The sequence below is a fragment of the Vipera ursinii genome, assembly GCF_947247035.1.
Source record: "Vipera ursinii genome assembly, chromosome: 3".
Classification (NCBI taxonomy): domain Eukaryota; kingdom Metazoa; phylum Chordata; class Lepidosauria; order Squamata; family Viperidae; genus Vipera; species Vipera ursinii.
In genome coordinates, this window is record NC_139516.1 from 108,566,435 (window position 1) to 108,580,663 (window position 14,229).

The following is a 14,229-nucleotide window of genomic DNA, read 5'->3' on the forward strand; positions in this document are numbered from 1 at the left end:
CTGTGGATGCAAGTCAAGGCTTCCTGTACATAGTTTTACATTTTTAATTTCTATTTATTCTTTTTATGATCTGAGAGCCACCCAGAAACACCTTATCAGTGAGATAGATGACATATAAAGTTAATATGTAAATAACAATATCTTTATTATTAAGCATGTCCAACCACCTTCCGAAAGGTCAAATTAGCCTTTATTTATATATTGGTGGGGCCTGGACAAAATTTATTTATTTTATTGGCCTTGTAAATTTAATTAAATACAGATAGTGTGATAAGAAGTGACGCGGTGGCTCAGTGGGTTAGGATGCTGAGCTTGTTGATCAGAAGGTTGGCAGTTTGGCGGGTTGAATCCCGAGTGCCGCGTAACAGAGTGAGCACCTGTTACTCGTCCCAGCTTCTGCCAACCTAGCAGTTCGAAAGCACATAAAAATGCAAGTAGAAAAATAGGGACCACTCCTTTACCTTTACCTTTAGTGTGATAAGGGTCCCCAATTATCCCTCTTTGTCTCTTTAAAAATGTGTTATTTAGGTCCTTTTCCATTTGTACACATTGAAGATATACACAGGTATATGGAGGGATGAAAATTCTCACTGGTTTACATGCCACTTTCCCCCAAAGCTGATCAAATGCTGAGATTGGTCAGGCTCCAAAGAAAAGAGAAATGGCCAATACCTCTTTACTGGGAGTGGGGGACATGCTTTCCCTATCCAAAGGAAGCCCTCATAAAGCACATTTGTTGGAGAAACCCTTGCTTAACATGGGAAATCTGAGTACAAGTCAGTCTTAAACATTTGATTTTTGTAAAGATAGGCAGGAAGATGGCAGCCTCATAGTTAGGAAATACTTTTAGGAGATGTGGTTGCCACCCAAACCTACTTCAATTAGGGTTTTGACTCGGATATAGGACTCCATTTGCTTTATTTCATGGGTGGGTAAGCTATATTGGGAATTGAACTGAGTAAGTACAGCCAATTCTGAATCCTTTATGGCTTTTGATATAGTCTGCTTCTGTTGCTGCCCTCTGGGAGGACGTTTCAAAGTTTTTCTAGCAGGACTACAAGATTCTGTTATAGCTTTGTTCCCTATGCCATCTGTCTGGTAAACTCGCAAGATTCATTTTTATCACCATGCAAATGTATAGATAATCTGAACTAGACTGTGTTGTTTCTCTGTGTCATACAATATATGTGCGTATATGCATAATTCTGTATTTATTTATTTATTTTTGTCATATTTATGCAGTGTATATTAGAGGGGTGACCCTTTAAGAGCTGTATGCAACGAAATTTCATTTTAATGTACGCCGATTAGTGTACATTCAAAGTGACAATAAAGTCATTGTTCTATTCTATTCTACCACAGTTCATAATATCCTTTTAGATCATGCAATGCAGGTAATATTTCAAGGCAGCCATTCTGGCCTTTCCTTCTCAGCCATTTCTAAAAGGTGATGCTGGGGGAATGCTATTTAGGGAGTTATACTATCTCCCTAAGAGATAGAGAAGTATCTGTTGTTCTGTATCCTGTTCAATATTTACATGAAACTACTGGGGACAAAAGGGACGCGGTGGCTCAGTGGGTTAGGACACTGAGCTTGTCAATCAGAAGGTTGGCAGTTTGGCGGGTCGAATCCCAAGTGCCGCGTAACAGAGTGAGTGCCTATTACTCGTCCCAGCTTCTGCCAACCTAGCAGTTCGAAAGCATGTAAAAATGCAAGTAGAAAAATAGGGACTACGGTGGGAAGGTAACAGCGTTCCGTGCGCCTTTGGTGTCTAGTCATGCTGGCCACATGACCATGGAGACGTCCTCGGACAAGCGCTGGCTCTTCGGCTTTGAAACGGGGATGAGCACCGGCCCCTAGAGTCAGAAACGACTAGCACGCATGTGCGGGGGAACTTTTACCTTTACCTTACTGGGGACAATCTTCAGAAGATATGGAGGGGAAAGAGAGAATTATGCTGATGACATCCCAAAAACAAATAATCTAGATTATTCTTTTCCCAGACAGAGGTATGGTTAGTAAGAACCCAGATTTAGGCTTTGGATTTTGAATGTCCCATTTCTCATGAAAAAACAGGCCTTGGTCTGGGAAGACTCTTTAATTCTCGGCAGTCCCTGCATTCCCTGGTGGCCAGTATAGAAAGGAGTGCATTTTTGCAATTATATCTAATATGCCAGCTGCGGCTGCTCCTGAGTTGGTTGGGATTTATCGACATTTTTGTTACATCTAATCTTGATTATTGCAATTTGCTCTACATGGGGCTACGGGGAAAAAGTGTTTGGAAACTTTGATTGATATAAGGTGTGGCAGCTAGCCTGGTAATCAGATCCTGCTACCAGGATCATATGCAGTTAAAGTAAAAATTTTTGTAGGTTGCCAGTTATTTTCTGGCCATAATTATGTGGTTGATATTGGAATTCTTAATGGCTTAGATCCTAAATCTCCGAAGGACTTCCTTGCTTATTACAAACCTTCATTGGGATGTTAAAAGATTTGCAAGAGAGACTCTTCTCAATACTCTCTGCCTTTGGAGGTGGGGACTTTCTATGTTACCTTGAGTGGTAGTCGTGATTTCTTTGTGGAGCTGACTGTGCTTGACTCCTCTTATCCCTATCTTGAGAAGGTGGCCAAGATACTTCTCTTCCACCCTTTGTTTTTGTAACCTTTTATGTAAATTAGTTGTGGCTACCTGCTTTAGCATTCGGTGAATTGGTGGAATATAAAACGTAATGCATAAATAACAGAACCGATGTACTGTAATGGTTAAGATGCCAAGGTAGAAACTGAAAGATTGGGAGTTCTAGTCCCATTTTAGGCATAAAGCCATTTGGCCCTAGGAATAAGGCAAGGACAAATCACTTCTGAAAATCTTGCCAAGAAAACCATGGAGATATTGCCGGGAGTAAACAATAATTTGAAGTCATAAAAATATAATATAAATAAATAAAATAAATGTACATTAGGAGCAACTTTAAATAAGTTTCTTAGGCTATACCCAAAGCTTGTAGGGACAACATGCAACCCTCGAGCCACAGGCTGTGCACACACGTCCTATGTCTCAGTCTCCTGCATGCCTCTCCCTTCCCATTCAAAAAAGCAGGAAATTTCCCTAAAGTCCTCCAGGTAAGATGGAACCAGAGCTCTGTGATTTCTTTGCTATCTCTGTTGTCTAACTTAGCCAAACCTATTAGGCAGAAGTGTATGTTCCGGGGGGGGGGATCCACTTTGATTTCCATATTATATACACACTTTAATCATTTCATGGATTTTGTTTCCACGATCCAACCAGAGGTTTTGTCTTCCGAGCTTTGGCACTCGTGCCGGAGCCCCATCTTCAAGTAACTTCTCTGAGCATTTTGTCTCCACTTCATCGTATATGGCTGATACATTTTCTTATATTTGGAAGCTTAATGTCCAAAAATCAGCCATGTTCTTTAAATTATAGCATGCAAGTGTAGACTTGTTTTCATTGTGTGGACCCACACATTAGATTAAATCAGTTTCCCAGTGGAAGTGTCTCTTTGTGTCTTCTGTTTTATAGCGTTCCTGCTATACAATAAATAAAAGAACTGTTTTACATTTTTCCTTGTGATATTAAGGCTCTACATTGTAGTGTGCCTGCTGCTACACTAATCTAGTTTAAACATCAAGCAATTCATCGTTAAAAGATAGTGTGATGGTGGCTATTGCATGCAGTTTGGTGCTTAAATAACCAGAAGGCTGTATGAGACAAGTTTCATTCTCTTAAAAGCAAATAGGTAATCAATAAGGAAAGAAATGGATTGACTGCCCTCATGTGGTGACATGCAGGCTGACAACCTGAAATTACAGACAAAAGAGGCTTTGTCAAAACATGCATTTTCTGTTGAGAAATCATTGGTGACATTAGAAAAGAATGCAAATGTTGATTAACAACTTCTGCATTTCCTGAAAACTTTGTCCGGTATGTACTGGCACCGTCCCTCTTCTTCTTTCCCTGTTTCTAAACTGGATTTGCAAGAACCCTTCCCCAAAGGTGACATATTGATGTGGTTGATATAGAGACGGTTTCTATTTTTGTTCCAGGAACTCCAGGGAGATATGAAAAGGCAGGCCCTAGTCTAAAGCAATCGCTTCTTTTTCATCCTAACAATGTGGTAGAAAAAAAATGCTTTATCTCTGGAACTCAGAGATGGGAACACAGGACATTTTGATCATGATCTCCAGTACTGATCAAGTAGGGCACGTTTTCGGGGGGGGAAAAAACTTAATAGATTGGAACAGAAAGTCTTGCAAAGAAGCATTTCCTTGGCTGCACTAAGCTAGCCTTCTGCTAAGTCTTCAAGAGAAGCTGTTCAGAGCAAAGCTGGTGAAGAGGCTACAAATTTGTATTTTCAGACCTTGGGAAAGGACAATAGTTTCTGTGCTAACAATCACTTCCTTATTATTAATAACCTTCTGCCTCAGTAAGTGCTCTGGCCTTTGTGTAGCATTTAATGTTTAATGTTTCAGCAAAGGTTTAGCACATGTATTGAGTTTGGCTTCATCTGCATTATTATATTAGCTCTTGCTCTCAATGCTTCTAATCGTATACCGGTATATTTCCTATCTTTTTCACTCTACTGCACGGGTGTCAAGCTCAATCATGTCACATGACATATCATGACGTGTCGTGACGTTTTTTGCCTTTGCAGAGACAGGGTGGGCATGGCCTGCACGTGACATGGGCCACTAGTCAGATATCACCAGGATGCTTGAATATAACTTTTATTAAGAATTTGGATTACAGTAGTAAAAAGTAATACAAACTAAACAGGGGGAAAGAAGAAAATAGAAAAAAAAGAATAAAAAGTGGAGGAAAAAAGAAACAGGAAAAAGTAAAGAAATAATATAACAAAGAAAAAAAATACTGTATATAAGGAAGTTATTTCCAATCTTCATCATGACAAGTACAAACAAACAAACCCTTATAAGGTTACATCCCATATCCCATCTCTTATCTATACACAAATCCATAAAACATCAACTTTTCAATTCTGGTTTCAGCAAAAAGTCTATGAAGGATTGCTAGAAATTTGCAAAAAAAAAAGTTATTTTAACCTTAATCAAATAAATCAATTTCATATTCTTCCCTTTTACTTCTAATAGTTTTAATCTTTAATTCAATCAAATATTGTCATAGGTTTTTATTTTTCTTCCATTCTTCTTTATCCCATCAGATAGATTTCTTCAAGGCTTTAACAAGCCTTTTTTGTAGATTCAATAAAAATACTTCCTGAATCACTGAAACTTCTTCCAATGATTTGGAAAAGAACTCTACTGCACGGATGTCAAACTTGCCTTGTCACATGACAGGTAGTAACGTATCGTGACTTTTTTTGCATTGCCAGAGCTGGGGTGGGCACGGCCTCCGTATGATGGAACTGGCCTGCAGGCCGGCAGTTTGACACCCCTGCTCTACTGGATATACAAAAGAAACCGTTGAATTTTTAAAAGTTTTAAAAATTAAAAGGAAAATACAAATGCTGCATTTGCTGACTCTTTTATCATGGAGATGTTTTCAGTTTGCCGTGCCTCCCCTGAAACATCCCAGATATCATCAGTATGTTAATAAAATCCAAGTACAGGTGGCTGTCACTTAACCTACCATAACTCCATTGCTAAGTGACACAGCTCTTAATTGAAACCTCATGTGACCACAATGGACTTATAGCCTCACTTCCATTGAGATTGTTAACCAATTCACCTGTGATCATTAAGTGCAATGTAATGTGACTGTGACTTTCTGCTGGCTTGCCCATTGATTTTGCTTGTTGGAAGCTGGCTGTGAATCATGTGACAGTGGGATGCTTACAACCATCACAAATATACACCAGTTGCAAAGCACCTGAATCATGATCACAGGATCATGGAAATGTTGCAATGGCCTTACGTTCAAGCACCAGTTATATGTTTACTTTTTTAGTGCCATTCTAAATCTGAATGGTCACTGAACAGGACAGTCATCAACCAAGGACTACCTGTATATAAAATATGCCTGTAGAAATGACTGGACACTGCAGGTCTGGAGATTTCCCATCTTTACTTCTGAATGGGGTTGCACTTTCTTACTTAAGTATACAACTTGGAGATTTTCTTGGAATCTTGTCTCCTGCTAGAAGAACACGGGACTCTCCTTGAAGATGGCTCAGAGTCTTCCACTAGTCCAGAATATAGTGGCAAAAGCAGTGATAGACTTTCCTGATACTTTCCTACATGGTCCTTTGCTATACTTGGTATCCTGGTTGCCCATACTGTATGCTTCTGGGTGTGATTCAAAGAGCTATACATTACACAGGACCTAGATATTTATAGGACCTTCTGTGGTTTCTGTCTGTCTGGTATGATTTGGAAGAATGGGTACACTCTGAGTCCTGTCAATTAAAGAGTGCCAAATTTTGGAAACCAAGAAGCACGTCTTGTCTGTAGCAGCATCTGCCCTCTGGGATGAGGTCCCCCACAAGATTTCTACAATTCTCACCCTGATGATGTTGCAGAAAACCCAACTATTTCCCCAGGCCTTGGGCTAGGGTATATGGGACTCCCCTGTCTGTGATGTTTATGTTTGCTTTGTTGTTTTAATTGCCATCTCATTATTTTGTAGATACTGTTGAATAATTCTGGTTATTTTTATATTTCTGTTGCTTTATGTTATTGTAGTGTTGCAAGCCACCTAGAGTGTGTTAGAGGTGGGCAGCATCCAAAATCAGTAAATAAATTATAAATAAATGTTCAGGTTTTGAAAATGGAGAAAAAGGCCATGCCAAGCGCTGGAAATTAAAAGACGCTCAAGAAATTAAAAGACGCTTGCTCCTCGGGAGGAAAGCCATGGCAAATCTAGACAGCACACTAAAAAGCAGAGACATCACCCTGTCAACAAAAGTGCGTATTGTTGCGCTGAGCGACCGGTCAGGGTTCTGGCCTCAACTCTTAGAGCCCCGTAACAGGGGTGAGAATTTAGAGGGACCCTCGCAAGGGTGAACACCTTGAATATGGAAGAATCTTGCCCTTTGCCACCGACCCAGTGTGCCGGACGTTCCGACGGTCACACTTGGGAACTGCAATGATTAGGCAGAGTCCTAGGACAAACTGAGGCACAAACACAAGTTTGCTCAAGGTGGGAGCACAAAGTGCCCGGGGTGGATGTTATGCCCCCGAACAGCTTTGGACACCCTCTTTTTATTAGGCTGTTTCATTTGGGAGGGGGAAAGTACACATGAGGAATTAACATATGTGAGGTCAAAGGGAAAACATAACTCATTGTACACAACTGCTATTGAAGAGAGCAAAAGTCATCACAGGAAACAATAAAACATAGTTTATGCTAACAGAGAACTGCTAATGAAGAGGGCAAAGGTCATTACAGGAAACAATAATGAATAGCTTATCATATTACAAATGCTAACAGAGAATACAAGGGTTGTCATCAGTCAAGAAGGCATAGCTTAACTTGAAAGGCATGACTTGAAAGGCATGACTTGAAAGATAACTTGAAACATAACTTGAAACATAGACAATTATAAAAGACAAGTCTTGTTGTAAATGAAGCAAGGGGCAAAGGTTTATCACAGGAATGCAGACTTAAATAGGGGAAGGCAGAGGCCCCATCTTGAAGCAAGGACAACTATGAACAAGTGTAAAGAGATTTATCACTACAACTCAAGAAAGCAAAACTGTATAACTTTTAATATAGAAATTAAAAGGGTCTTTTGGAGTATAGGAATCAAAAAGGTCTTTTGGGAGTCTGGGATATCTACAGCGTATAGTCAAGGCTATGGTCTTCCCAGTTGCAATGTATGGCAGTGAAAGTTGGACCATAAGAAAGGCTGAGCGCCAAAGAATTGAGGCCTTTGAACTATGGTGCTGGAGAAGACTCCTTTGAGTCCCTTGGACTGCAAGGCGATCAAACCAGTCAGTCCTAGAGGAGATCAACCCTGACTGCTCTTTAGAAGGCCAGATCCTGAAGCTAAAACTCAAATACTTTGGCCACCTAATGAGGAGGAAGGACTCACTGGAGAAGAGCCTAATGCTGGGAAAGATTAAGGGCAATAGAAGAAGGGGACGACAGAGAATGAGGTGGCTGGATGGAGTCACTGAAGCAGTAGGCGTGAGCTTAAATGGACTCCAGAAGATGGTAGAGGACAGGAAAGCCTGGAGGAACATTGTCCATAGGGTCGCGATGGGTCGGACACGACTTCGCAACTAACAACAACAAGCGCTGGAGCTCCAGCCTTGTACATTGTGTAGCTTTTGCTACAGTATTTGAACTGCACTGCAGCATAATCAAAACAAAACTGGCTCAGTTGATAATTCTTTATGTGTTTATTTGTTAGATTTCTATCTTGTCTTTCATTTAGGCAGTTTTCACAATATCTCATTTCACAACAATTCAGTAAGATCAGACATGTCAAACACAAGGCCCGGGGGCCAGATCCGGCCCGCGGAGTGGTTTCATGCGGCCCGCGAAGCCATCCTGGAAACAGTGAGGGACCGGCCCCCACTGCCTTGGCCCTGGCCTAGAGACCCTCCTCCTGCCAGAGACCCTCAGATCTGTCCCACTCCTGCCCAGGCCCCCCTAGGCACCCTTGATGCGAACGATGTAGAGCTGGCCACGCCCACCCAGTAGGCCATACGCACTCTAGCCACGCCCACCCAGTAGGCCATGCCCACCCAGTAGGCCACGCCCACCCTGGCCATACCCACCCAGCCCCCTGAGGGCAACCGCAATGCTGATGTGGCCCTCAGTGACATTAAGTTTGACACCCCTGAGTAAGATAGATGGGCTGAAACGTTACTCAATGAGATACACAAATTTCCTAGATTAAGGGGAACCTAATTGGAGTCAGCTATTCAAGATATGTCCTTATCATCATGGGAGATTGGAATGCTAAAGTAGGAAGCCAAAAGATAACTGGAATAACAGGCAAGTTTGGCCTTGGAGTACAAAATGAAGCAGGGCACAGGCTGATAGAATTTTGTCAAGAGAATACGATGGTCATAGCAAACACTCTTTTCCAACAGCCCAAGAGACAGCTTTACACATGGACATCACCAGACGGTCAACACAGAAATCAGATTGTCTATATGCTCTGCAGCCAAAGATGGAGAAGCTCTATACAGTCAGTAAAAACAAGACCAGGAGCTGACTGTGGCTCAGACCATGAGCTTCTTGTTGCAAAGTTTAGGCTTAAATTAAAGAAAGTAGGGAAAAGTGCTAGGCCAGTCAGGTATGAATTAAATCATATCCCTGTTGAATATACAGTAGAGGTAACAAATAGATTTAAGGAATTAGATCTGATAGACAGAGTGCCTGAAGAAGTATGGACAGAGGTTCGCAACATTGTACAACAGGTAGCAACCAAAACCATCCCAAAGAAAAAGAAATGCAAGAAAGCAAAATGGCTGTCTGAGGAAGCTTTGCAAATAGCTGAGGAAAGGAGGGAAGCGAAAGGCAAGGGAGAAAAAGAAAGATATGCCCAATTAAATGCAGAATTCCAAAGAATAGCTAGAAGAGATAAGAATGCCTTCTTAAATGAACAATGCAAAGAAATAGAAGAAAACAATAGAATAGGGAGGTCCAGAGATCTTTTCAAGAAAATTGGAGAGATGAAGGGAACGTTTCATGCAAAAATGGGCATGATAAAGGACCAAAATGGCAGGGACCTAACAGAGGCAGAAGAGATTAAGAAGAGGTGGCAAAATTACACAGAGGAACTATACAAGAATGAGCTTAACGTCCCTGATAATCACAATGAGGTGGTCACTGACCTCGAGCCAGACATCCTAGAATGTGAAGTGAAGTGGGCCTTAGAAAAGCTGAGCAACAACAAAGCTAGTGGAGGTTACAGTATTCCAGCTGAGCTATTCAAAATCTTAAAAGACGATGCAGTAAAAGTGCTACACTCAATTTGCCAGCAAATTTGGAAAACTCAACAGTGGCCACAGGATTGGAAAAGATCAGTTTACATTCCAATTCCAAAGAAAGGCAGTGCCAAAGAATGTTCAAACTATCGCACCATTGCACTCATTTCTCATGCTAGTAAAGTTATGCTTAAAATTCTACAAGCTAGACTCCAGCAGTATGTGGATCGAGAACTACCAGAAGTACAGGCAGGATTTCGAATAGGCAGAGGAACTAGAGATCAAATTGCTAACATACGCTGGATCATGGAGAAAGCTAGAGAGTTCCAGAAAAACATCTACTTCTGCTTCATTGACTATGCTAAAGCCTTTGATTGTGTGGATCATAACAAACTGTGGCAAGTCCTTAAAGAGATGGGCATACCAGACCATCTTATTTGTCTCTTGAGAAACCTATATGTGGGCCAAGAAGCAACAGTGAGAACTGGACACGGAACCACTGATTGGTTCAAAATTGGGAAAGGAGTCCGGCAAGGCTGTATACTGTCGCCCTGCCTATTTAACTTATATGCAGAGCACATCATGAGAAAGGCAGGGCTAGATGAATCAAAAGTTGGAATTAAGATTGCCGGAAGAAACATCAACAACCTAAGATACGCAGATGATACCACTCTAATGGCAGAAAGTGAATAGGAACTAAAGAGCCTCTTGTTGCGAGTGAAGAAGGAGAGTGCAAAACTTGGGTTGAAACTAAACATTAAGAAAACCAAGATCATGGCATCTGGCCCTCTCAATTCCTGGCAAATACCGTAGATGGGGAGGAAATGGAGGTAGTGACAGATTTTATTTTCCTGGGCTCCAAGATCACTGCAGATGGGGACTGTAGCCAAGAAATTAAAAGACGCTTGCTCCTGGGGAGGAAAGCCATGTCAAATCTAGACAGCACACTAAAAAGCAGAGACATCACCCTGTCAACAAAAGTGTGTATAGTCAAGGCTATGGTCTTCCCAGTTGCAATGTATGGCAGTGAAAGCTGGACCATAAGAAAGGCTGAGCGCCAAAGAATTGAAGCCTTTGAACTATGGTGCTGGAGAAGACTCCTGCGAGTCCCTTGGACTGCAAGGCGATCAAACCAGTCAGTCCTAGAGGAGATCAACCCTGACTGCTCTTTAGAAGGCCAGATCCTGAAGCTAAAACTCAAATACTTTGGCCACCTAATGAGAAGGAAGGACTCACTGGAGAAGAGCCTAATGCTGGGAAAGATTAAGGGCAATAGAAGAAGGGGACGACAGAGAATGAGGTGGCTGGATGGAGTCACTGAAGCAGTAGGCGTGAGCTTAAATGGACTCCAGAAGATGGTAGAGGACAGGAAGGCCTGGAGGAACATTGTCCATAGGGTCGCGATGGGTCGGACACGACTTCGCAACTAACAACAACAATTCAAGATATACTGTAACAAGTGTTGTTTTCCATACTTCACCTCAAAGACATGGTAAAGTTTTTTATGTTCTTACTTTCACAGCAAACCTAAGTGAAACCTAGGTTATAGCAGGAAGATTCCACAAGATGCTGCTAGTGGAAGAAACAGAGATGAGTTTTAGGGAGAAATTGTGAATACAAATTAGCGGAAAAACATATGGTATTATCTTGGGTGATGTGGGAGAAAATGAGAGAATACAGAAAAAATGATTGGGCTATTCAGATTCAATGAATGACAGTGATGAGTGATGAGTATCTGCCTAGAAGACATTGTAAAACATTGTTTTAAGAATTTATTCATATGTGAATGTGGCAACAGATTAAAATAATTCTAAAAAAAATAATTTGGTTCTTTTTGATGATAGGGAGAATTAATGATGGATACATGGATGATGAAAAGTTTTGAATGTAGGACAGACAATTTTTAGTAGCGTCAAGAGTGGATCTTGGGAAGAAAAAGCTAGAAGTGAAAGAAAATAGAGTGCAGGTTGAATGATTTCAGGAAAGTCAAGAAAAAAATTAGAAGACAGAATATCTCAATAGACTGAATGGAAAATTTAGATAAAGAAAGAGGATGTGGAACAGAGTGAAAAGAATGTTACATATTGAATGGTGAACAAGTTTTAATGTTTCCTTTTCATTTCCAACTTTTATCTATCCATCCATTCATTTGTACACTGTATGTTCAGTAATTCTGATATCTTTTCTGTGTTTCGCATAACACTGAATATCTAAAAGGCTATGGAAGGGAGGGAGGAAGAGAGGGAGAGCTCCCATTGCATTCTCCATTCTTAAAAGTGGTGCTGCAGATGCCCAAGGAAGGTGACTGCTGGCATTGGGGATAACACACTGTGGTGAGCATTTTGGCAATACAGAAGTATATACTTTTAGTTGAGGTTCTCCAGGCTTGAGGAGATCAGTATCAAAATAGGCATCAAAATACTTGCAGAACTTTACCTTGCATCCCAGTAAGGCTTCCTCCGCATAGCGGTTCAGAACTGCAGATTACTTTGCAATATTTATAATCTGTGCAGAATTGGAATTCTTTGGGTTTTTTTGATGATTGGATGCTATTTGGGAGGTATTGGTTGTTTGACGATTGGGAGTTAGTCTGTTGCATATGGTTCCAATCAGACACCTGAGTGGGTTGTGTATTGATTCTATGTAGTATCCATTATCTGGTAATGAATTATATCTATCAATTTTTTGATAGCTTCTTTGAGTGCTGGGCTTCCAGGAACTCTCTGGCTTTTCTGTTTGGCAAAGACAGACAAACAATGTCTGGGTTGAGATGGCAAGCAATTATGGAAGCAGCAAGAAATGACTGTGCAGAATACGGAAGGCTTGAGAACTAAGGCAAAGTTGGCAACACAAGGAGATGCCAAGGAATCCTAAAAATGCAGTGGGCAGACAGGGCTTAAAGAGCCAGGGGTAGTATTGGTGCCAATAGCTGCAGTTTTCTGTTTTAACTATCTAACATAGCTAAAAGGCCATTGTAGAGAGAGCAATGAGTACTTTAGTAACACTGCCTGAAGCAGCAAGGCCAACAGGTGTAACTTCACTCCCAGAAAAAGAGAAGACACCAAAGGCCACAGAACAATAGGCTAACAAAGCCCCAATCAGTAGTAAGAGCAGAAAGAGCATATCCTGCATAGCTACCAGCAGCTTGCAGCAATGCCAGCCAAGGAGAAGATCCCCCAGATCTGAGAGCTGTGAGAACAGATGGTTGCAACTTTAAGGAGGGGGGAGTTATGCTTACATCTGAAGAGGAGCAGTGTTAAGGGGTACTTAAAGCTATCAAAAAGAGAACAGAAAAATACTCATAAAATTAAGTATAATAGCATGGTATATATCACTCATGGTATCAGCTAGTAAAATACTGATAATTAAGAAAGTAACTGTGGGAATAGAAATCTAGAGTTAAAGAAGTAAATACAGAAATAATAGAAATATACTTGTAAGGAAATATAGAATTATAGTATAATTAAGTGTATATGGAATGAGGTTAAGAAATGGAACTATAAGAATGAACAATTTTTAATTTCTAAAGAACAAACCTGACAACCCAGTTTCGTAAGAAAACATTTAAAGGTAAAGGTAAAGGTTCCCCCGCACATGCGTGCTAGTCGTTTCCGACTCTAGGGGCCGGTGCTCATCCCCGTTTCAAAGCCGAAGAGCCAGCGCTTGTCCGAGGACGTCTCCGTGGTCATGTGGCTGGCATGACTAGACACCAAAGGCGCACGGAACGCTGTTACCTTCCCACCGTAGTGGTCCCTATTTTTCTACTTGCATTTTTACGTGCTTTCAAACTGCTAGGTTGGCAGAAGCTGGGATGAGTAACAGGCGCTCACTCTGTTACACAGCACTCGGGATTCGACCGGCCAAACTGCCGACCTTCTGATCGACAAGCTCAGCATCCTAACCCACTGAGCCAACGTGCCCCCTTAAGAAAACATTTACCATGTGTACAGCCATACTTTTGATAGTATGGCTGTACAGTAACATACTCAGATACAGGGCTTTTTTTCTCATAGAACGCTCAGAACGGAGTTCCGGCACCTTTTTTGGATGGAACCTTGTAGGGTAGGCAAGGTGGGTTGTATGACATGTGTGAGTTCCGGCACCTTTTTCTTTTACAAAAAAAGCACTGCTCAGATATATCACCTTTCCATTTCATACTTCTGTTTCAACTAGGCCAATATATTATTACACACTCTAAATTATACACGTTTCATTCACACATGCCTATTCAGAAATATAAGAGGTTATATGGAAATAAATAACAAAAAGATGACTACAGTAATTCCTTTTTTTAAAGTATCTCCAAATAATACATTGTTTCTTAGAAATAGTTATTGAACATTACCAAT